Here is a 23,739-nt window from a genome sequence, read left to right as displayed (position 1 = left end):
CCGTGATTTTATTAAGTTCGCGGTAATCAATGCAAGGACGTAGGGAGCCATCTTTTTTGGACACAAAGAAAAATCCAGCTCCGGCAGGAGAGGAGGATTTGCGGATAAACCCCTTTTTTAAATTTTCCTGGATGTATTCAGACATAGCAAGAGTCTCTGGGGCGGACAGAGGATAAATTCTGCCCCGGGGTGGAGTAGTGCCCGGGAGGAGGTCAATAGGACAGTCATAAGGCCTGTGAGGAGGTAAAGTCTCAGCTTGTTTTTTGCAAAATACGTCAGCATAGTCCATATAAGCCTTAGGGAGACCGGTTACAGGAGGACCCACAGGGTCACGGCAGGGAGTACTGGGAACCGGTTTAAGACAGTCCTTGAAACAAGAAGTACCCCAGCTCTTGATCTCTCCTGTGGACCAATCAAGGGTTGGGGAATGGCGTTGAAGCCACGGTAGTCCAAGGAGAATTTCGGAAGTGCAATTGGAGAGGACCAAAAACTCAATTTTTTCGTGATGAGGTCCGATGCACATTAGGAGGGGCTCCGTGCGGTAACGCACGGTACAGTCCAATCTTTCATTGTTAACACAATTGATGTAGAGGGGTCTGGCGAGACTGGTCACCGGGATGTTGAACCTGTTGATGAGAGAGGCCAAAATAAAATTTCCTGCAGATCCGGAATCCAAGAAGGCCATAGTAGAGAAGGAGAAGGTAGAGGCAGATATCCGCACAGGCACAGTAAGGCGTGGAGAAGCAGAGTTGACATCAAGAACTGTCTCACCTTTGTGCGGAGTCAGCGTACGTCTTTCCAGGCGGGGAGGACGGATAGGACAATCCTTCAGGAAGTGTTCGGTACCGGCACAGTACAGGCAAAGATTCTCCATGCGGCGTCGTGTCCTCTCTTGAGGTGTCAAGCGAGACCGGTCAACTTGCATAGCCTCCACGGCGGGAGGCACAGGAACGGATTGCAGAGGACCAGAGGAGAGAGGAGCCGGGGAGAAAAAACGCCTCGTGCGAACAAAGTCCATATCCTGGCGGAGCTCCTGACGCCTTTCGGAAAAACGCATGTCAATGCGAGTGGCTAGATGAATGAGTTCATGCAGGTTAGCAGGAATTTCTCGTGCGGCCAGACCATCTTTAATGTTGCTGGATAGGCCTTTTTTAAAGGTCGCGCAGAGGGCCTCATTATTCCAGGATAATTCGGAAGCAAGAGTACGGAATTGGATGGCGTACTCGCCAACGGAAGAATTACCCTGGACCAGGTTCAGCAGGGCAGTCTCAGCAGAAGAGGCTCGGGCAGGTTCCTCAAAGACACTTCGAATTTCCGAGAAGAAGGAGTGTACAGAGGCAGTGACGGGGTCATTGCGGTCCCAGAGCGGTGTGGCCCATGACAGAGCTTTCCCAGACAGAAGGCTGACTACGAAAGCCACCTTAGACCTTTCAGTAGGAAACTGGTACGACATCGTCTCCAAGTGCAGGGAACATTGCGAAAGAAAGCCACGGCAAAACTTAGAGTCCCCATCAAATTTATCCGGCAAGGATAGTCGTAGGCCGGAAGCTGCCACTCGCTGCGGAGGAGGTGCAGGAGCTGGCGGAGGAGATGATTGCTGGAGCTGTGGTAGTAGCTGCTGTAGCATCACGGTCAGTTGAGACAGCTGGTGGCCTTGTTGCGCTATCTGTTGCGACTGCTGTGCGACCACCGTGGTGAGGTCGGCGACAACTGGCAGTGGAACTTCAGCGGGATCCATGGCCGGATCTACTGTCACGGATCGGCTGGCAGGAGGTGGATCCTCTGTGCCAGAGAGGGATTGGCGTGGACCGTGCTAGTGGACCGGTTCTAAGTTACTACTGGTATTCACCAGAGCCCGCCGCAAAGCGGGATGGTCTTGCAGCGGCGGTAGTAACCAGGTCGTATCCACTAGCAACGGCTCAACCTCTCTGACTGCTGAAGATAGGCGCGGTACAAGGGAGTAGACAAGAGCAAGGTCGGACGTAGCAGAAGGTCGGGGCAGGCAGCAAGGATCGTAGTCAGGGGCAACGGCAGGAGGTCTGGAACACAGGCTAGGAACACACTAGGAAACGCTTTCACTGGCACAATGGCAACAAGATCCGGCGAGGGAGTGCAGGGGAAGTGAGGTATACATAGGGAGTGCACAGGTGAACACACTAATTAGACCAACTGCGCCAATCAGTGGCGCAGTGGCCCTTTAAATCGCAGAGACCCGGCGCGCGCGCGCCCTAGGGAGCGGGGCCGCGCGCACCGGGACAGGACCGACGGAGAGCGAGTCAGGTACGGGAGCCGGGGTGCGCATCGCGAGCGGGCGCCACCCGCATCGCGAATCGCATCCCGGCTGGGGGCGGTATCGCAGCGCACCCGGTCAGTAGATCTGACCGGGGCGCTGCAGTAGCGAGGATGTTGCGAGCGCTCCGGGGAGGAGCGGGGACCCGGAGCGCTCGGCGTAACACACGCAGACTTTAGTGGTAAATCAATGTTAATTGCATAAGAAACACAAAATAAAAAAACACAAATGTCACCAATAAACAACATTGGCAATAGAAAAGTAAGGCAATGGTCAACAGTCGCCGCCTATATGGACATCAACCCCAGACTATACAGTATCAAGCGGCAAAAACATACCCCAATATCAATTTGCAAAAAAGAAAAAGAAAAGACAGGAGTAGACGGACAAGAAGACCAAGAGTAGTAGAGAAAGACAAGAAGAAGCACAAACCAGGGAGGAAGAGACAAGGGGAAGGGAGCAAGGAGGGGAAGGCGGACAAGGGAGAACACAGGAAGGGGGGGGATAAGGGTAAGGAATAAGGGAAGCAGTGAAGCTGACAATGAATCAGAGAAGCCAGCGGGAGAACTCAGGGGACTCTCTAAAAGCATCCCAGGAGCGCCACGTACTGAAGAACGCCTCATTGGCATCCCGGTCGAGAGCGACCAACTCCTCCATCCTACGAAACCTGTTGAGTGCCTCCACAAACTTCAGCCTGGAAGGAACCACAGTGGACTTCCAATTATGCGGAATCACAGTTCGAGCTGCACTCAAGAAGGGACTTAATAGACCGCTTTTAGCACGGGGAATGGAAGAGGGATATAAAGACAGGAGAGCAAGGGTGGGTGAAGGGGCAACAGACTCCGCACAGATCCTGTTGAAAAGGTCAAACACTGCGTCCCAAAATGTCTTAATAAGGGGGCATCCCCACCAGGTAAGTGCCCAATGCTCCGTTACAGCGCCAGCACACCGCCGATGCCGAAGGGAACATCGTGTGGATCCTGTCAGGGCATCTGTACCACCGTGAGAGGATCTTAAAGTTCTGCTCCTGAGACCGTGAGGACAAGGAAGTTTTATGGGGAGAAACAACTTAGAGACATCAGCATCTGAAAGTGTAATATTCAAGTCAGACTCCCACTTCAACAGGTAGGGAGGCTTAACGGGAGTCTCCATCTCCATTCGCAGCGCTTCGTAAATCACTGAAATTGTATGAGAAGGGGGAGAGGAGAACACGCACAACTGTTCAAATAGGGTAAGCTGTCTATGAAGCTGGGATCTAGGGCGTAGGGAGAGATAAAAATGACGAAGACGTCCGTACAAGAGCCATAGACTCGGGAGGGAGGAGGAGGAGGGGGGAACAGGCATGAGATCGTTCCCCGCCAGCACCTGCCGGATACGGGGCAAAGAGCCCGCACGGTGACCTAACAAGGAGCAAAGGCCTGCAGCATCAGCGAAACGGGGGTTACCAAAGAGGGGAGTCAGAGGGCCAGGGCGGCTGGAAAGGGACCAGCAAGTCATAATAGAATCCCATATAGGGAGTAAAACCCTGGAAATAAAGGGAAGGTCCAAGCCCGAGGGTCTGTACGTCGGGTCGACCCAAGGCAGGGCCGCCGGGTGAAGGGGAGATAGACCAATTTCCAGGGCAACCCACTGCTTAGTCTGGGAATGGTGGCAGAGATCCAGAATCCTGGTGCAGACCGTGGCCATGTAGTAAAGACAAAAATCAGGGAGTCCTGCTCCACCTCTCTCCTGGCGTCTAACCAGAACGGCATGTGCTTACCTCGGGCCCCCAGGGGACCAGAGAAATTTAGAGCAAATAGACTTGAGACACGCCAGAAAGGCGGACGGAATGTTAACAGGCAGGGTCTGCATCAGGTACAGGATACGAGGAAGGATGTCCATTTTCAACGCAGCCATTTTCCCAAACCAAGACAGAGTGAGGAGGTGCCACTGCCCCAGTTCTTTCTCAATTTTGGAAAATAGGGGAGGGAAATTGGAGGGGAATAGATCGTTCAGTTGCGCCACTAGGTTAACACCAAGGTAGCGAAGGGCACAATATTGAAATTTAAATGGGAATTGGGAAGTGAGCCAAGAGAGAACATCTGGAGGCATGGATATGTTAAGCAGTTCAGACTTATGGGTATTAACGTTGAAGTGAGACAGGGAGCCAAAGACAATAGCCAAAAGGATAGCCGGAAGGGAAATGTGAGGAGAGGTAGGAGCAGGTCGTCAGCATAGAGGAACAGCTTATAGGAAGCTCCGCCCAGGGAGAGACCCGGGATCGAGGGATTCTGTCGCAGCGCCACCGCCAGATACTCCATAGAGATGACATAACAACGGGGAAAGAGGACACCCCTGTCGCGTCCCATTCGGGATGGAAAATGGGTACGAGAGGGTACCGTTGACACGGACCTGCGCCATCGCTCCATCAAGAGCCATGATGGAGCGAAGGAAGACAGGGCCCATGCCAAGGGACTTCTAGGGCCAAATTCAGAAAATCCCAACTCACTCAGTCGAACGCCTTTTCTGCGTCGACAGAGAGTAAACATAGGGGGATGCGAGATGATCCGGCGGCGGCGATGAGAGAGATGGATTTGTGGGTATTATCCCGGGCCTCTCTGCCCAGGACAAAGCCAACCTGGTCAGAATGGATCAAGGTGGGAAGCAGAGGGGAAAGGCGAAGGGCTAAGAGCTTAGCAAAGAGTTTGAGATTGAGGTTAAGCAAAGAGATAGGACGATAGTTGCCACAGCAACCAGGGTCTTTGTCGGGCTTAGGTATAACAACTATGTGAGCCATCAGGGACTGAGGAGGAAACGGAGCCCCCTGGGCCACAGCATTGAAGGAGTCCAGCAGGGGCGTCACCAGGAGCTCACAATGTAATTTATCAAATCTGGCTGTAAACCCGTCAGTGCCGGGACTTTTCCCATGTTTAAGACTTTTAATCGCCTCCAGAAGCTCCTCAGCCCCTAATGGCGCCTCTAGCGCATCCCAGGCCCCAGAAAGCAGAGACGGCAGTTTATGGTCTGTGAGGTACGCCCTGATCTTATCCCTGAGGAGGGCAGGGGACAAATCAGCAAAGTGACCCTTGATATTGTACAAGGATTCGTAAAAAGCACGAAATTCTTCTACAATATGAGCGGTGGTATGAACCTTCCCACGGGACGGGGAATTAAGGGACAACACATAGGAAAAAGAGGACTTAGGAAGCAATGCTCTGGCCAGCCAGGAGCCACAGCGGTCCGCATACTCATAATAGCCCAGGTGTGCCTTCTCCCGCAAACAGAGAGATTTCTTATCTAGGCAGGACAATCGTTTCTGTCTGACCGTGGAGATCTGAGCCTGGGTGACATCGGAGTAGGCCCTCTTGTTGAGGGATTCTAGAGATGCCAATTCAGCTAAGAGGCCCGCCAGAGCATCAGAATCCGCCCGTTTAAGTCGAGCCCCATGAGAGATAAAGATACCCCGGAGGGTGCATTTCAGGGTCTCCCACTTAAGAGGTGCGGGGGTAGGATCCGAAGCATGAGCTGCCAGAAAGGTAGAGATGGTCCGGCGGACCTCAGCGCTGCACAAGTTGTCCTTTAGGAGGTTATCATTAAGCCTCCAGGAATAGGAGCGAGGAGTATGCGGAGCGACATGAAATTTTGCAAGGACAGGGGCGTGGTCCGACCAGACCATAGTGTCAATAGAGGATTTGGGGGACAGGAAGAGGAGGGGTGGCTCATGAAAATCATATCCAGCCTACCATAAGAACAGTGTGCGGAGGAATAATAGGTGTAGTCTTTAACAGTGGGGTGCAATACACGCCACAGGTCTATAAGGTGCCGGGAATGAAACTCCCTACATAACCTACGGAGCACTGCAAAGGAGAGGGAAGACTTACCGAATGAGGAGTCTATGGCAGGATCCCAGACCCAATTGAAGTCCCCACCCAGTATGATCTGTGAGGATCCAGCGAATCTATCCAGGCGAGAAAGCAGCTCAATCGCAAAGGCAACTTGACCCTGGTTGGGAAAGTAAACAGAAGCCACTGTAAACACTCGGGAGGCATAGGTAAACTGTAAAAAGAGGTATCTACCTAAGGGATCAATCAAAGAGTCAGTAACGGTGGGCTAAAAAGATCTATGAAACCCAATAGACACCCCCTTGGACTTAGCATCAGGGTTCTTAGAATGGTACCATATGGGATAATTCTGATCTTTAATGGGAGGGCTGGAGGGGGAGTGGAAATTAGTCTCCTGGAGAAGGGCCACAGACACTTTCTTTTTGTGAAGGTGGTATAAAATCTGACGCCTCTTCTCTGGGAGATTCAGGCCCCGAACATTAAAAGAGCATACCGCTAGCATATCCATGGTGCAGCAGCAAAGGGGAGGAAAGGGGGGGGGGGAGGAAAGACACAAGAAGAGGGGAGGAGGACGGGAACCAAGAGGGAAAGTACTAGAACGAAAACAACAAAGAAGGAAAAGAACAAACAGAGAAAAAAAAGAAAGAAAAACAACCAACAGTTCTAGACCAGGGGGAAACCCAGTGATGGGTAGCCCGCTACACATCATACCTACTGTGAGGAGTAAAAGCCTATCAGGAGCCGTGTGCAACAACTACATACCCCAACCCCCCCCCCCCCATAACATAATATCACATTTTGTATGAATACCCCACGGACTCAAGGGTAGAGTGCTATAGAATCAGGAAAGTCTATCTGAGAGAACAGTCCACTGACGTACAATCACTAATAAACAGACTACTACTTGAACCAGGAAACAACATAGTGTAAGTACCACAGACCATGAAGAACGAGATCTCAGCAGCTAGCGGGCAGGCAGAGTCTCAGGTAGGCAAACGTGGGGAAGACCCCGATGCCGGAGAAGCAGATTTACGTTGCACAGGCTGCCATTTCTCTTGACTCAGGGGGGTCTCACAGGGCAGGGAGGGACTGGCCATTCAGGAAGCGAGACCATCGGGAGCTCTAGGGCCGCCAGAAACTTGGGGAGATCACCAAGGTGCCTGAACATCGCCATCTTTCCACCATGGCGTACAATAAGCTGGAACGCATAGGCCCAGCAGTACGGGATAGCCTTGGTACGGAGCAAGTCCAGCAGGGGTTTGAGCGCTCTCCGTAGCTGAAGAGTGCGCCTAGCCAGGTCAGGGAATAAGGAGACCAGAGCCCCATCCAAGTCCACAGGACCATGGTCCCTTGCAGCAAGCATAATTTTGTCTTTCATCTTGAAGAAATGCACCCTGCATATAACATCTCTAGGTGGGGCATTTTCAGGGGGTCTAGCTCCCAGGGAGCGGTGTATGCGGTCAAGTTCAACCGGAGCATCTTCATCTGGAAGTAACTATGCTGCAAAAATGTTTTGCGCAACAGCGTCCATGTGCATCCTGCGCCACAAACTCGGGGATGCCCCTGAATCGTATATTATTACGCCGATGGCGATTTTCTAAGTCTTCCTGGTGGGAAAATAGTTCCATGATCTGGATAGAGTGCTCTTGTAAGATCTTAGCATGAGAGTCCATACAATCCTGCAGGGTCTCCTGTCGCTGATCTAAGTCAGTAAGGTGTGGGCCTAAGTGACGCAGCTCCCCCTTCACAGATTCCATCTCAGATTTGTAAGTGTTCTCCAGCCTGGAGATGCACCGCTCAAAGTCCTGTTTCGTGGGGAGCACTTTAAGGTAAGACCTAATGTCCCAATCTCCACCAGAGTCCTCATCAGAGTCTCCCATCCCCGATATCTGGGAGAGCGGCGGGGAGGCAGGTCCCGGCCGCTCGGAGTTGCACGCCAGTGAGCGAGATCGCGTGGAGGCCGCCATCTTGGGGGAGCTCGCGCCGGCGTCTGAGGCCTTCTGACTGCCGAAATACTTGGCGATACCACCGGAGTCCAGCGGGGAGGGGTTCAGACGATCCTTGGGTTTCCTGGAGCGGGGCATGGGGTGAGTCTGTGGGATTTAACAACCGTAGGAGTACTGAAGAAGCAGGCGGGAGAGCGGAGCGAGGTGAAGCACGTCCTCACTCCTCCATAGGCAAGCCACGCCCCATCACGCAGTCTTTAGCGGGGAGTTGTATTGTAACTCAAGGTTTGGTATTATCAGGATTTGGCCTGGTCTTGTCTTTGAAAGTTGCACGGATCTCTACTCTCTGCTAGTCTGGAACCCAAGAGATGCTGCTTGCTTTGCAGCTCAGGAGCAAGAGAGCGAGGATTGGCTGGCAGCTCCCTTATATGGGCAGGGGCTGGCCTTGAGCTCATTGGTCCATACCATCTGTCAATCACTTTACAAGGAATTATGGTCTAAACATGTGACCACACACGTGACCCAGGAAGGTCCTTTAACATACCTTAATAGAATTAACAGTCATATGACCTAAGGTCCTGCGACACTATATTCACCATTAAATATACAATTAAATATACATATAAACATCACAAAATTAAAGAAGGAAAAGGTGACTAGGGGCTATCCCACCAGGAGGATGCTACTGGAATGAAGTAACTCTGGCTTTGGGGACCACCATACAAGGTACGGTATACTATACAGTACCGGGACACCCCACTGATAGTATGTATGTACACACAGTGGATTTTTTTTCCTTTGGAAAAACCTGTTGTGGACTTGAAAGAAAACTAAGGCGGAAACCCATGGCAGTTCTGTGGATTTGCAGTTTTATATGATTTCATACATGGCTGGGGATTGAGCCTATTGGGCTACGTATGCTTCTGTGCAGGTTCCATGTAATTTTCCACATTAGTAAAAATCCATGTAAACAAGGGTGCAGATTCCCACTGAGGTCAAAGGGCAGACTTTTTCATGGAATCTACATGTAAATATATTCATGTGAACATACCTTAAAAGAGAACTCCAGTGCAGGAACCTTTATCTCCTATCCAAAAGGAGTCCAACTGTTGGGAACCCCGCAATCTCCTGCACGGCATCCAGGCAGTCCCCAGAAACAGGACATACAAACACCCGCATGAATTGGCGAATAATACAATGTATCTCAATGGGAGAGCCAGGGATGCCTGAAGGCTGTATCTCCTGTTCTCCCATAGAGATAGATGGAGCGGGCATGTCAGCCGCCGCTGCATGTGGCGGTCGGCATGCCCCGTTCCTGGGGACTGCCGAGGTGTCATGCAGGAGATAGCGGGGGTCTCAGCAGTCGGACCCCTGTGATTAGACACTTATTCCTTATCCAATGGATAGGGGATAAGTATTACTGCACCAGGGTACTCCTTTGGTCGGTCATGTTGAAGAATTTGCTGTGATTTTCTAGAATTGCTGCAAAATGTAGCAGTTTTGCTGTGCTTTCTTAAAATGCCCGCTGCAGTCAGCTGAAGTGTTGTTACAATGGTTATCATACAGGGTAGCGGGTGATGAGAGATAGGGGGGAATTACTAAGAATGGTGTTTCCTACATCAGTTGTTAGTAAAATCCCACTGCCATGTGTTTTAACAGATTTATTAAGAGGCATCGGCTTTATAATAAATCTGCCAGTGTAGTGGCTGCCACACGGGTCTCATAGTGGAATCTATACATTTCTGCTATGATTTATGACAAAATAAAGTAAATCATATGGTCACACCCCTTTTACAATGAGCTCCTCCCATTTTTTCTTAAGCGCAAAGTGCAGCATAAACTTACTCAAAAGTAGCAAATTTTTCACTACGAAGCATTATGCAAAAATGTGTGACTTTTTTTTTACACCAAGAAACTACCAGGAAAGCTTTAATAAATCCCCCCCAATCTGAACAGTTTACATTTGAACCTAAAAAGATTTCTGGAACTCCGCCCCATGTGCATGCTAATAATCGCTATTATGACAAAAACAATCTACAATGACTAATATAAACAAATGAAACCTACACTATACAGCAATAACCTTGAATCTGATAGATTAATGGGAACCTGTCACATTAAATGGGTTATCAAGCATAAGAACATCTTTTTTTAATATAAAAACAGCACCACATCTGTCCTTTGGTTGTTTGTGGCATTGCAGCTAATTACCATTGAAGTTAATGGAGCTATGTTGAAATATCACACATAACCTCAGGACAGGTGTGGTGCTGTTTTTGGAAGAAATTACCTGTGTTTTTCTATTCCTGGATAACCCTTTTAAATGTAGTATCACTTACCTGTATCCGCAATATGGTTCTGGAGATACCCGTTGTATCAGCCTCCATTGCTAACAGACCGCTACTAGCATTGGAGGCTAATACAGCTGGACCCGTAAGTGATACCTCATTGTAGCTCAGTTCCCCCGTACTAAAACTCCATAAATTGGGTTTAGGATGGGTGAACCGGCTGTCAGTACCCCTTTAAATATGCTGTTTGAGCTGCCAGCAGCATCATATAGAGCAAGAGGAACTAAGTACATTAATATATTGTTTTGCTTTCCTCATTTAGGGCTTAGGAGTCCAGTGGGTGGTCCTTATCAGTGCTTGAAAGTTATAACAGTATGCAAATTTATACACCAATAGCTGTCAATCACTTACTAGGACCACCCACTGGACTCCTTTGCCCAGAATGAGCAAAGGATTAAATAAATAAATGACAGATTAACCTGAAACTTTTTAAACAACCCTGACTATATGTCAATGGGCTCAGTCCCCTGCTCAACGGCATGCGGCCAGCAGCTCAAACAGCATATTTAATGTGTAGGTACCAAGAAAATAGAAAGCGGAGCACTCACACGGTACATGTCCTCAAGGGGTGGCTGGTCAAGAACAGGGTCTTCAGCAGGAAGGCGGTAGATGGAACGGGGGGGAGCTCAGATGCAGGCCACAGTCTGTATCACGCCAATGGCGCCCATTGCCACCATACGGACCGTGGCCGGCATCTGAGCTCCCCCCATTCCATCTATTGAGGACACGTAACGGGTGAGTGCTCTGCTTTCTATTTTATTGGTTCCTACACATTTGGAATATTCTCCGTTCCTGTGAAGCACCTCCTAGGATCCTAATTGGGCTTTACATGCTCCATCTATTACGGTAGTATATTCAGTGCCAATTCAAGTTTGCTTCTTTTCCTTTTCTGGGTGTCACAAGCATATTTAATGTGTTCCCTGTAAGTACTGCAGAAATAACGATGAAAGGCTGCAAACAAATGTATAGTCAGTAGTTACAGGAGGGGGATTATCTTGGATTTTTGACTACCAGCGTGCATCTAAAAGTACCTGAATTTGAAGAATCGTCTCCTTTATTCAGCTCTTTACATATGACCCCTCCATGGTGCCTCCTGCCACGCTACAGTGGTTCGGAAAGCCTGCTTGATAGCTTCTCTCTATAATGAAATCAGACAGGCTTCAGGACGGGTCACTGTGTAAGACCATTTAGCTACAACAATCTATCAGGTATGACTTAAAAAAAAAAAAAAGGCAAAATCCGTATAACTTCAGCATTTACACATAATATAATGCAGATAATGCCGTCTTTATGGCTGCAGTCAAATATAGCAACTTTTTTTTTTCTTATCCCATGTGATGCATGCAAAATTAGAAGCATGTGACCCCAATATCACACAGTGCTAGGGAACAGTAGAACATAGTGTTCACTCCCAATCTGTCTCCTAAATGCTTCGCCATATGGGCAGCCCAACTATAGAAACACATACGTGCAACTAATGGATGGTATTTTTTTAGGAGCATCAAGCGATTAATGTGCCGCAAACCAAGTTGGATGAAACATTTCTGAAATATCTTCTATATCTCCTCACTGACAGAAAGACTGAATGTCTGAGGTAAATGTAATATAGATCAGATGATGCTGAATGCGGCAGAGAAAACCTGCAGATCTAGTTTCGTGTTGGCAGAACAACATATATAGCAACTGAATGTGTGTGCATTTATGCTTTTCTTTCCTATGCCCTTAGCAGAATACAAGCTGGCATTATTAGGAATACAAGTGCTACTATTGCAAAAACCTGACATTACCAAGACATACGTATTCACAACTTTTTATTACACTGGAGGACCCTCATTCATTTTTATTAGATTTTCATAAAAATAAACACAGAAGACACAATGGACATCAACGAAAGTAAGCATGTTAAAAGCAGAAAAAGGATCGGCTGGTTACAATAATAATAGTTTAGCCGATGGCTTTAAATGTGCACTGCCATTTGCAAAATCTGCTTGTACAATGTAGATGATAACATTATATGTATATTTTTAATTAAGTTTGGGGTAAAAAAAAAATGCTGTCCTGCAGCTGTGTATCTGTGCAAAGACAAAATACAGGACCTGTGGGTGGACAAGCAGGGCTCTGTACACTGAGGACAAGCAGGGCCCTGTACACTGAGGACAAGCAGGGCCCTGTACACTGAGGACAAGCAGGGGGCTCTGTACACTGAGGACAAGCAGGGGGCTCTGTACACTGAGGACAAGCAGGGGGCTCTGTACACTGAGGACAAGCGGGGCCCTGTACACTGAGGACAAGCGGGGCCCTGTACACTGAGGACAAGCGGGGCCCTGTACACTGAGGACAAGCGGGGCCCTGTACACTGAGGACAAGCGGGGCCCTGTACACTGAGGACAAGCGGGGCCCTGTACACTGAGGACAAGCAGGGCCCTGTACACTGAGGACAAGCAGGGGGCTCTGTACACTGAGGACAAGCAGGGGGCTCTGTACACTGAGGACAAGCAGGGGGCTCTGTACACTGAGGGCAAGCAGGGCCCTGTACACTGAGGACAAGCGGGGCCCTGTACACTGAGGACAAGCGGGGCCCTGTACACTGAGGACAAGCGGGGCCCTGTACACTGAGGACAAGCGGGGCTCTGTACACTGAGGACAAGCAGGGCCCTGTACACTGAGGACAAGCAGGGCCCTGTACACTGAGGACAAGCAGGGCCCTGTACACTGAGGACAAGCAGGGCCCTGTACACTGAGGACAAGCAGGGCCCTGTACACTGAGGACAAGCAGGGCTCTGTACACTGAGGACAAGCAGGGGGCTCTGTGCACTGAGGACAAGAAGGGCTCTATGCACTGAGCCTCATTGTGACTTGTTTTAAGGACATTACATCAAAGTTGGATCGGCCTGTAGTGTGGTTTTCCACTTTGATTTTGAGTGTGACTCCATATCCAGACCTCCATGGGTTGATACATTTGATTTCCATTGATAATTTTTGTGTGATTTTGTAGTCAGCACATTCATCTATGTAAAGACGAAAGTATTTCACACAATTAGTTCATTCATTCAGATCTAGGATGTGTTATCTTAGTGTTCCTTTTATTTTTTTGAGCAGTGTAGTTTTAGCCATCGTGTCACATATATATGGTACCAGTTACTGTTTCTCATAAGTAATGCCAGTCAACCCCCATTCTAACTATAAACTGTGCCAGCTGTATTCTACATATAAACAATGCCAATCAGTGTTTCTTTGATAAACAGAGCCAGCAAAACTTTCAACCTTTAAGCAATGCCAGCAAACGTTTTCTGTATAGTCAGTACCAAGGTTTCCCTGTACACAAAGCAAACAGTCATTCCTTCCATAAAACTTGCCAGCCAGTGCCCCCCAATAAATTATGCCAGCCAGTGTCACCCCTATAAACCATGCCAGCTAGTATTTGTTCTATACACCATGCTGGCCAATGTCCACCATAAACCATGCTAGCCAGTGTTCTTCCCCATAAACCATGCTAGCCAGTGCCCCCCCCCCATTAACCTTACCAGTCAGATTTCAACCTATAAACCATTACAGCTATTTTTATTCCTATGAATCATTCTAGCCATTGTTCCCACTGTAAACCGTGACAACCATTATTCCCCCTATAACCATGCCAGCCACTTCTCACCATCAACCATCCCACTCATTGCACCCCCTTTAAGCCATGCCAGCTATTATTCTTTCTATAAACCAGGCTATTTATTATTACCCCCTATAAATCACCCCAGCCACCCTCCCCTCTATAAACCTTGCCAGCCATTATTCTCCAATAAATCATCTCAGCCTTCCCCCCCCCCCCCCCCTCTATAAATTCTGCCGGCCATTGTTCCCTTGTAAACTATACTAGCCATTATTCCCCCTATAAACCATGCCATCCATTCCTCCCCTAAAAATCATGACAGCCATTGATTCCCCTATAAAACCATGCCATCTATTTCCCCCCCTAAAAATCATGACAGCCGCTGTTCCCCTATAAACTATACTAGCCATTATTCCCCCTATAACACATGACATCCATCCCCCCCTCCCCAAAAAAAAAAAAATCATGACAGACAATGTTTCCCCTATAAACCTTGCCATCGATTTTCCCCCTAAACTGTGCCAGCTATTGAGGTAAATTTACTTAAAACATATGTAGAAGAAGAGTGGTGCAGTTGCCCATAGAAACCAGTCAGAGTCAGAGGCCTCTCAAAAATAACCCTTGTACCCTTAACCATACCAGCCTTTATTTCCCCCATAATTCATACCTGCAATTGTTACTCTATAAACTATACCAGCTATTGTACTCCCTTTGAACTGTGTCAGCCATTATTTTCACACACACAATATTCCAGCCTTGTTTTTAGTAACAGTTTCAGCCATTAGGCCACCTATGTATGCCAGTTACTGTTTCTCATATAAGTAATGCCAGCCAACCTGCATTCCATCTATAAACAGTACCAGGTCTACATATAAACATGGTCAGTCAGTGTTTCTCTACTAAACAGTGCAAGTAAATTTGCCTGATATAAACAGCACAAAAGTTTTCCCTGCAAACAATGTAAGTTATTATTGCTTCTATAAAACTCATAACAGATATTATTCACACTATAAACCATGACCATCATTATTCCCCCAATAAATCATGCCCTTGCCTCACCCCCTATAAACCAGGCCAGCCATTCTTCCCCTATAAATTGTCCCAGCCATTTTTTCCCTATAAACCATAACAGCCATTGTTCCCTCTATAAACCTTTCCAGCCATTCTTCCCCATAAACCATGCCAGGCAGTGCCCCTCTATAAATCATGCCACCCTGTGTTCCCCCTATATATAATGCCTGCTATTGTTCCCATTTACAATGGCATCCATTCTCCCCTATAAATTGTTCCAGCCATTGTTACCCTATAAACCATGCCAGCCAGTGATCCCCCAATAAATCATGCCAGCCATTGTTCCCTCTATAAACCTTTCCAGCCATTCTTCCCCATAAACCATGCCAGGCAGTGCCCCTCTATAAATCATGCCAGCCATTGTTCCCTCTATAAACCTTTCCAGCCATTCTTCCCCATAAACCATGCCAGGCAGTGCCCCTCTATAAATCATGCCAGCCATTGTTCCCTCTATAAACCTTTCCAGCAATCGTTCCCCTATAAACCATGCCAGCCAGCCTTTCCATTATAGACAGTATAAGCCAGTATTTCCCAAAACAGTATCAGCCAGTATCCCCCATGAATATTATCAGCCAATATCCCCCCCCATAAATAGTATCAATCAATACCCCCCCCAATAAATAGTGTCAGCCAGTATCCCCCCAGAAGTAGTGCTAGCCACTTTATTTACAGTCACATCCAGAGCTGTTCTCAACATGCAAGAACCACAGATCCCACTAAAGATATGGCGGATTCCCATTTACTTGAGTGAATATCTTGTAAAGCTTTCGTTTCCTGCAGATAAAATATGCAGAGTGTTCAAGTAGCTGATAAAGCTCAGTATATTGCGGTTCTCCTGAGTGGTATCTTATTAGCAGTGTCGCAGTTCATTGTACCAATATATGGCTGCCTGTCACTTGGTAGACTCCTCATCTGGATAAAACACAGCTCAAGCATTTCTCTTTACACGTCCAGATTGGTTGGGTCGTGACTGCTCAGAAACCGTGTTAATGTTACTAGTTCTCCAGTAAATCTGCACGTCCTATAAAATGGCATGTCTGCAAATAAACCCTCAGCACTGCCGACCCGGGATACAAATAAATGTTTGCGTAATATAAACTAACGGGCATGCATGGAAAGAAATATAGACGTATCTGGGAGAAACAAGTGGTGTTTCTATCAGCCGTGACATGGTTATGATGGTATCTCCAGCCTGATATAAAGATCTGTTTACTGACCCCAGTTGGAGGAGCCACCACCAATATGTAGAAAGCCAAGATGAAGAAGTACATTTCACTAGGGTTTATTTGCAATCCTGTCAATTTCTATAGTCGTGAATCTCTTCAGTAAATAAAGCTATAGTATCATTTCCATAAGATGTCCGCTGTTTGTGTGGAGGCAATGCTGAAAAAAAATTCACAAAAGGGAGAGGTTTATAATAAGGAAATAAATAGAAAATAAAAAAGGTATATATTATTTATTTTACACTGTTTAGGGGACCTAAAAAATGATTGGATTGCAGTCACTGTACAATGCTACGCTATTGTATAGTATTGTACAAGGAGAACAGTGCTCAGCAAGGCTGTATCATAGGAGCGACGCTCTAGCAACAAGAAGATAGGTACAAAACCTACAGCCACCATTTTAACTTATTGCAATCGCGCTGTGGGGGTTCAAAGAGCGGAAAACAATTGGCACCTGTGTTTCCTTCTTTAAGACACTGTGAACAGCATTGATCACGGCTTCTTAAGGGTTTATGATGGGATTTAGGTGATGCCCATCGCTGATAGCAGCCGTCACTCACTGCTTATGAAGCAATCACAGCTCCTGCACTCGCTTCATAGACACTTAATGCTCCAGGGTGTACAGGTACGTCCTGGTGCATTAAGGACCGGATGGCAAGGGTGAAGAGGTACGCCCTCTAGGGGTTATAGTACACAATATAAACAGCCAGAAAGATTCAGACTATGTTTACACTCACTGGCCTTTTTATTAGGTAACCCTAGCTAGTACTGAGTTAAACACCCTTTTGCCTTCATTCTTTGTGGCTTTCTACAAGCCTCAGTTTCCTGTTTAGCTGACAGGACTGGAACCCGGTGTGGTCTTCTGCTGCTGTAACCCATCTGCTTCAAGGTTTGGCATGTTGTGTGCTCAGAGATATATCCTGCATACCTTGATTGTAACAAGTGGTTATTTGAGTTACTGTTGCCTGTTGTCATATTGTCCTTTGACCTCAAGGCATTTTCATCTACACAACTGCCACTGACTGGATAATTTATCTTTTTAGGCTAATTTTCTGTAAACCTTTAAGATAGTCGTGCATGAAAATCCCAGTAGATCAGCAGATTCTGAGACTCCGTCCAGCCCAGTGGTCGGCAAGCTGCGGCTCGCGAGCCACATGCGGCTCTTCACGCACTTTAATGCGGCTCTTGCAGTGTGGTCGGGCCGCCGCTGCCGCCCAAGCACACTGGTAACATACAAGGGCCCGATACTAGTATCAGGCCCTTGTATGCAGAGCAGCAGCGGCCGCATAGTGCCGACCACTGCTGTATACTAAAAACCAGGGTGCCTCCAGCTGTTGTGAAACTACAACTCCCAGCATGCCCGGACCGGCAAAGGCTGTCCGGGCATGCTGGTAGTTGTAGTTTCACAACAGCTGGAGGCCCCCTGGTTTTTATTATACAGTATTAGTTTTTACCTGCTCTGGCCGGCCCCCTCCTGCAGCCGCACACAGGAGCCTGTTAGGATTCGGCAGGCTGGATGTGGATCCTCTGTGTCAGCGAGGGATTGGCGTGGACCGTGTCGGTGGACCGGTTCTAAGTGGCTACTGGTATTCACCAGAGCCCGCCGCAAAGCGGGATGGTCTTGCTGCGGCGATAGCAACCAGGTCGTATCCACCGGCAACGGCTCAACCTCGCTGACTGCTGAGAAGGCGTGGGACAGAAGGACTAGACAGAGGCAAGGTCAGACGTAGCAGAAGGTCGGGGCAGGCAGCAAGGCTCATAGTCAATGGCGATAGCAAGAGGTCCGGAACACTGGTAAGGCAAACACTATAAATGCTTTCTCTGGCACAAGGCAACAAGATCCGGCAAGGAAGTGAAGGGGAAGTGAGGTAAAATAGACAGGGAGCAGGTGGAGGCTCATTAGACTGATTGGGCCAGGCACCAATCAATTTGTGCACTGGCCCTTTAAATCTTAGAGAGCTGGCGCGCGCGCCCTAAGGAGCGGAGCCGCGCGCGCTAGGACGAGACAGCCGGGGACCGGGACAGGTGAGTGACTTGGGATGCGATTCGCGAGCGGGCGCGTCCCGCTATGCGAATCGCATCCCCGCCGGCAGTGTCAGTGCAGCGCTCCCGGTAAGCGGGTCTGACTGGGGCGCTGGAGAGAGAGGAACGCCGCGAGCGCTCCGGGGAGGAGCAGGGACCCGGAGCGCTCGGCGTAACAGAGCCGGCCCGGGCATATAATCATAGGTTTTCCTATGCCGGACATCCCTGTGTCCCGAAAAATCTTTTTGGGACATAAGGATGTCCGCTGGTCACTTACCATTCCCCGCCCGCCGCGCGTCCTCCTCTGGTCCTCCTGCGGTCTTCCTGTGATCCTCCGCCTCTCTATGGTTGTACGCATGGGACCTCAGTGACGTCCCATGCGTACAACCATAGAGGCGCAGGAGGACCGGAGGAAGACACGCGCTGGCCGGAGCCTGGTTAAGTGACCGGCGGCACGTCATCTTCAGTGTTCCGGTCACCGCTCCTCCGGTCCATAGGCCATAGCAGTAGATGGTGACCCCGGGCCGGAGGAGCGGTGACCGGAACACTGTGGGGGGCAGTATACAGACATTCAGCCTCCAGCCATACACTGTATATGGCTTGAAGCTGTATGTCTGTGGAGGGGGGGGGGGGGAGCTGCCTACCATTGTGGGGGAACTATACTGCCAACTATTGTGGGGGGGAGCTACCTACTATTGTGGGGGGGAGCTGCCTACTATTGTGGGGGGGGAGCGGCCTACTATTGTGGGGGGGGAGCGGCCTACTATTGTGGGGGAACTTCCTAATATTGTGGGGGGGGGGAGCTGCCAACTATTGTGGGGGAGCTGCCTACTATTGTGGGGGAGCTGCCTACTATTGTGAGGGAGCTGCTAACCTAATGTCGGGGAGCTGCTAACCTAATGTGGGGGAGCTGCCTACTATTGTGGGGGAACATGCTGCCTACTATTGTGGGGGAACATGCTGCATACTATTGTGGGGGAACATGCTGCCTACTATTGTGGGGGAACATGCTGCCTACCTAATGTGGGGGGGAACTATACTGCCTACCTAATGGGGGGGGGGGGACTACAAGGTACCATACATCACGGTCGGAGGGGTAGTCTTATACTGCTAGTATATCCCAAACTCTATATTTTAACTGTGAAAGTTGGGGGTCGTCTTATACGCCGGCATATACGGTATATGTGAGGGGCAGATGTCAGGGGGCATTATACATGGGGGCACATGACAGGGGGCATTATAAGTGAGGGGCACATGTCAGGGGGGCATTATATTGTAAGGGGCACAGGACATGGGGTATTATATATAAGGGGCACATGTCAGGGGGGCATTATATGTGAGGGGCACATGACAGGGGGCATTATAAGTGAGGGGCACATGTCAGGGGGGCATTATATTGTGAGGGGCACAGGGCATGGGGTATTATATATAAGGGGCACATGTCAGGGGGGCATTAACTATGAGGGGCACATGGCAGGGGGGCATTATATGTGGGGACAAATGACAGGACCCCCCCGTCATGTGCCCCCACATATAATAAAAACTTATTGAAACTAAAAACAGTGTACCATCCTGCGTATTTTCTGTTTTAAAAATGTGGCTCTCAAAATAAATTTCAATCGTGGTTTTGGCGAGATTTGGCTCAGTTGAAAAAAAAGGTTGCCCACCACTGGTCCAGCCCATCCAACAAATATACCACGTTCAAAGTCACTTAAATTCCCTCTCTTCACCATTCTGATGCTCCGTTTGATATGCAGAAAGTTGTCTTGACCATATCTACACGCCTAAATGCATTGAGTGTGCTGCCATGTGATTGACTGATAAGCTTTGTATATTAACAAGCAATGTAACCAGTTTGTCTAATAAAGTGGCCAGGGAGTTTCTATACTTTTTTTCTTTTTCTTGCCCCCAAAATGTTGCATGTGAAAAAATGTATGCAGCTAACACGGGTGAATTCACTGCTAGAAAAAATAAAGGGAACACTAAGATAACACATCCTAAATCTGAATGAATGAACTAATTGTATGAAATACTTTCGTCTTTACATAGTGGAATGTGCTGACAACAAAATCACACAAAATTATCAATGGAAATCAAATTTAATCAACCCATGGAGGTCTGGATATGGGGTCACACTCAAAATCAAAGTGGAAAACCACACTACAGGCTGATCCAACTTTGATGTAAGGTCCTTAAAACAAGTTAAAATGAGGCTCAGTAGTGTGTGTGGCCTTCATATGCCCATATGACCTCCCTACAATGCCTGGGCATGCTCCTGATGAGGTGGCCTCCTAAAGGAAGTCCTCCCAGACCTGGACTAAAGCATCCGCCAATTCCTGGACAGTCTTTGCTGCAACGTGGCGTTGGTGGATGATGTCTCAGATGTGCTCAATCTGATTCAGGTCTGCTGACACACTCCAGCCACATGAGGTCTAGCATTGTCTTGCATTAGGAGGAACTGAGGGTCAACCGCACTAGCATATGGTCTCAAAAGGGGTCTGAGGATCTCATCTCAGTACCTAATGGTAGTCAGGCTACCCCTGGCAAGCACATGGAGGGCTGTGCGACCCCCCAAAAAATACCACCCCATACCATTACTGACCCACCGCCAAACCTGTCATGCTGGAGGATGTTTAAGGCAGCAGAACGTTCTCCACGGCGTCTCCAGACTCTGTCACGTCTGTCACATGTGCTCAGTGTGAACCTGCTTTCATCTGTGAAGAGCACAGGGCACCAGTGGCGAATTTGCCAATCCTTGTGTTCTCTGGAAAATGCCAAGCATCCTGCATGGTGTTGGGCTATAAGCACAACCCCCACCTGTGGACGTCGGGCCCTCATGCCACCCTCATGGAGTCTGTTTCTGACAGTTTGAGTGGACACATGCACATTTGTGGCCTGCTGGAGGTCATTTTGCAGGGCTCTGGCAGTGCTCCTCCTTGCACAAAGGCAGAGGTAGCGGTCCTACTGCTGGGTTGTTGCCCTGATACCCAGAGTTCCAGAGGCACAGGTAACCACAGGCAACCAGCTACCAATGGACTTTAGTCCAACCCCCTGATACATAAGGGGCTGTAGTCTCCACATTCGCTCTCTTAGTTCATGGACATTAAAGCAAGCACAAGTCCTGTACAAGTCAAGTCCAGTACAGCTAAGCCAAATCCTACAGGTCTGCAGCCACATCTAATCTGTAAGTATTCTATGTCTACATGTCAAGTCTCCACTGTCCCTACCAAAGTCATAACAGTAGCACAGTGGACTGCATCATTATTACTACTACAAGTCCAAGCAAGCCTGAGAGGTTCCCTGTGTCCCGGTCACCTCTGTGGAAGTTGGTTCTGTAAGAAGTGTTCTACTGCCTTCTTCAGTAAAGTTCCAGTTGCATCAAAACCTGCTTTGGACTCTCATTTAATATATACCGTTTTGGGTTGGTTGTCGGCGGTGCCCTACACCATATAACCACATCCTGGCATCACAAACACTAGGGGTTAACAACATCTTGCCCCCGCGATTAATACCATCTGATCACACCACTCACACCGCTACACCTGTGGTCCCGCCATACACCGGTGGCTTACTACAGGTGTTTGGATCAGCAATTTACTTTTGAGCTATCACATGAAATATGAAATATCTGAAACACACTGACACAGTAATATTTCAGTAGTGAAATTAGGTTTATTGGATGAACCAAAAATGCGCAATCTGCATAAAAACAAAAGTAGACAGGTGCATAAATGTGGGCACCCCACAGAAATATCATCTGTGTTTTTTTGATGCCATCTTTCATAAGTCCAAAATGAAGCTGGCTTGCCAAATGTACATTTGCATGCTTCAAGCGACTGTGTGCAGAAAAGGCTTCTTCCGCATCACTCTTTCAAACAACTTCTCCTTGTGTAAAGTGTGCTGAATTGTTGAATGATGCACAGTGACACCATTTGCAGCAAGATGATGTTGTAGGTCTTTGGAGGTGGTCTGTGGACTGTTTTTGAGGAATCATACCAACCTTTGCATTTCCTATATATTTTACTGGGCCTACCACTTCTGGCCTTAAAGAGTACCTGCCACCATGTGTAGACCTCTTCATTCAGGTGCTGGTGTAGAAACCTTCTTTCCTCTAGACCTAGAGGATGCCCCCTTGTTATAGATACTCTGGGTATAAATAGATCATGGGAGAGATCTCTGTACTGTCCCCTGATATATTTATACATAGTTATTAGGTCTCCCCTAAGCCTTCTTTTTTCTAAACTAAATAACCCTAATTCTAAAAATCTTTCTGGGTGCTGTAGTCCTCCCATTCCCCGTATTACCCTCGCTGCCCGTCTTTGAACCCTCTCCCGCTCCACTATATCTTTCTTGTATACTGGTGCCCAGTACTGTACACAGTATTCTATGTGTGGTCTGACTAGTGATTTGTACAGCGGTAGAATTATTTCCTTGTCATGGGCATCTATGCCCCTATTGATGCACCCCATGATTTTATTAGCCTTGGCAGCAGCTGCCTGACACTGGTCACTACAGCTAAATTTACTGTTAACTAAAACTCCCAAGTCCTTTTCCACGTCATTCGTCCAAAGTGTTCTCCCATTTAATACATAATCCCAGGCCGGATTTTTCCTCCCCATGTGCATTACCTTACATTTATCAGTGTTGAACCTCATCTGCCACTTCCCAGCCCAAACCTCCAACCTATCCAGATCCATTTGTAACAGTGCACTGTCCTCTATAGTGTTTACCGCTTTACAGAGTTTAGTATCATCTGCAAAGATTGCTACTTTACTATTCAACCCCTCTGCAAGGTCATTAATGAATATATTATATAGAACAGGACCCAAGACTGACCCCTGTGGTACCCCACTAGTAACAGTCAGCCAATGAGAATAAGTACCATTAATAACCACCCTCTGTTTCCTATCACTGAGCCAGTTACTTACACACATTCTCCCCCAGCCCAATCCTTCTCATTTTATGCACCAACCGTTTATGTGGCACTGTATTAAATGCTTTGGAAAAATCCAGATAGCTCACCTCCTCATAAAAGCTGATCAGGTTAGTTTGACAGGACCGATCCCTCATAAAGCCATGCTGATATGGTGTCATACATTAATTTTTATCGATATACTCATAAATAGCATCTCTTAGAAAACCCTCAAACAATTTACATACAACAGAGGTTAAACTAACAGGCCTATAATTTCCGGGGTCACCTTTTGTCCCCTTTTTAAATATTGGCACCACATTTGCCATGCGCCAGTCTTGGAGGACAGTCCCTGTTACTATAGAGGCCATGAATATTAAAAATAGGGGTTTGTCTATTACAGTATTTAATTCCTTTAGAACACGGGGGTGTATACCATCTGGACCGGGCGATTTGTCTATTTTGATTTTTTGTAGGCGGCACTGTACTTCTTCCCAGGTTAGAC

The 23,739-nt window shown here is 48.1% G+C and overlaps 1 long non-coding RNA gene across 1 annotated transcript in view; it reads right to left on the bottom strand.

Moving 5' to 3' along the window:
- LOC130277086 (uncharacterized) overlaps positions 1-23,739 on the bottom strand; it is a 61,101-nt gene that overhangs the window by 3,107 nt on the left and 34,255 nt on the right. The window contains exon 2 of the long non-coding RNA XR_008845365.1: positions 11,437-11,543. This is a non-coding gene — a long non-coding RNA (uncharacterized LOC130277086). The remainder of the gene's footprint in view (positions 1-11,436; positions 11,544-23,739) is intronic.

This window comes from Hyla sarda, chromosome 6, assembly GCF_029499605.1.
Source record: "Hyla sarda isolate aHylSar1 chromosome 6, aHylSar1.hap1, whole genome shotgun sequence".
NCBI lineage: Eukaryota > Metazoa > Chordata > Amphibia > Anura > Hylidae > Hyla > Hyla sarda.
This window is presented reverse-complemented; position numbering and strand designations above follow the sequence as displayed.